Below are 1,891 nucleotides of genomic sequence, written 5' to 3'. Positions count from 1 at the left end.
TTTTGTAATGTATTGATTTTTTTAAAAAGAGAGAATCTGTAAATAAAGTTTTAAAAAAGAGAGAATTCAAACGGCACACACTGAAAGATGTAGATATTTTGCTATTTATTTAAAGGAGTATTTTAAGAGATATTGAACTATCTGAAATTGACCAGTAATCAAAGTTCCAATCACCCGAATGCTTTTTCCCTCGAGGTAGAATGTGATTCTCGGAAATGATTGCACTTCCCGCCCATTTTTGCACCTTTTCTGTCTTTTCATTTAGCAGAAAAACAACAACAAAATTGTGCCTTAGCTGTATTTTTTTGTCTAGGGGAGTTCGTTTCTGTCTGACAAAGCAAATTTTTTTGCAGAAAACAGTGGATGTAATAAATACTGTACCATACCAAAAACACTGCAGGTGTATATAGATGCTTTCTGTCATACTGTGTTTTCAGATGCAGAATTTTAAAATTAAAAAATAAAAAATACTGTCTTTATGGAACGGAAGCTGTGTGGCTTCTTTTTTTTTAGCAATTTTGAGTATCTTTGCACACTCTTGTGTTCTCCTCCCTCCTCTGGGCTGTCCACCCCCTAGACCTAGGGTGGCTTTATAATTGTCACCTACACTGGGATAGTTTTGAGAAAGAAGGGGGCACCAGCTGGAAGGAATGCTGAGACCACAGGCATACACGGGGCCTCTCTTGGGAAAACCTAGATGTATGGATGCACTCCCTAATCAAGCCTGCTCTCTGTCATCTCTCAACTCCCGTAAATGATTCCCCTGGTTGAGACAGAAATGCATGGTTTTAAAACCTTTGTTAAGTAGAAGTTTGCTAGGTGGGACTGCCATCTAAAGTGGCAAACAAGTTTCTATACCCAACTGGCTCATTCTGTAAAAAATCTGTTTCCTTTTCCTCTTCCCCACACAGCTGGACTACATTTCCCAGACTTCCTTGTGCTTAGGTGTGGTCATGTGACCAACTTTAGCCAATGGAATGTGGGTGGAAAAGATGAATGCACTTCTAGATCTGGCCCATAAAATGTCCCAGGAGAATCACTTCCCGGCCTTTTGACTAAGATCAAGTGTAGTATCTATTCTCACCAGTTTAATATCTCATACATCCTCTATCTGAGGACAATATATTCAACGGATTTTTAAAGCAGGGAAGTGGAATAGGAGCTTGCTCCATCCAGTCCACACATGGACCCAGTACAGCAGTACTTCTGGGGATAGTACACCCCTCACAAAAAAAAAAAAAAAAGAAACACCTTTCCACGAGAGACCTCTTGTCCTTTTCCTATTTATCAGCTCAAATATTTTGAATTCTCTTAAGTTGGGGCATTCACTAGTTGATCTATTCTACTGTTCTCCTTGGAACCCCAACTTAAAAGAGGGAGAGCCACACATGGGAGGAGCAGGCTCCATGGAAGGCCATCTGGCCAGTCACTCCTCTCGACCACGACATGGAAAGAAATAAGCATGTGCTGTGAATGCAACTGAGAATTTACCTGTTACAGCAGCTAGCCTTACATTAACTAATTCATCCAGAAATGGAAACCCAGATGTTCCTCTGGGAAAGTCCAAATTTCAGTCCCCTACTTCCATAGGGAAAGATTCAGAAACTCAAATGGGTGAGGCTACTGAAATACTAGCATCACAGTCAGAACGAGAACCAAGGTTTCCTGTCCCCCAAAGAGACCTTGCAAATCATTGGGAGGACTGGTTCTGCATTCTTAGATGGGCCTCATGACATTTATATGTGGCTCCTAAAGGCTGTGACCAAGGATGGTGAGTGCCCAGGTAGCCGGGTTGCAGAGATGCCTTTAATTAACCTCCAGATCCTTAAAGGCAAAGAGTAGCAATGAGACCCAGTTGGGAATTTACAGCTAGAACAAAATAGGGTAGAGA

The 1,891-nt window shown here is 41.3% G+C and overlaps 1 non-coding gene across 1 annotated transcript; it reads left to right on the top strand.

Annotated features, from left to right (window-relative positions):
* Nucleotides 1-1,035: 1,035 nt before the first annotated feature.
* Nucleotides 1,036-1,226, top strand: LOC118643071. The gene has a single exon (XR_004961952.1). It is a non-coding gene; the product is annotated as a U2 spliceosomal RNA (small nuclear RNA).
* The last annotated feature ends 665 nt before the right edge of the window (nucleotides 1,227-1,891 follow it).

Source organism: Molossus molossus, unplaced genomic scaffold, assembly GCF_014108415.1.
Source record: "Molossus molossus isolate mMolMol1 unplaced genomic scaffold, mMolMol1.p scaffold_m16_p_3, whole genome shotgun sequence".
Taxonomy (NCBI): domain Eukaryota; kingdom Metazoa; phylum Chordata; class Mammalia; order Chiroptera; family Molossidae; genus Molossus; species Molossus molossus.
This window is presented reverse-complemented; position numbering and strand designations above follow the sequence as displayed.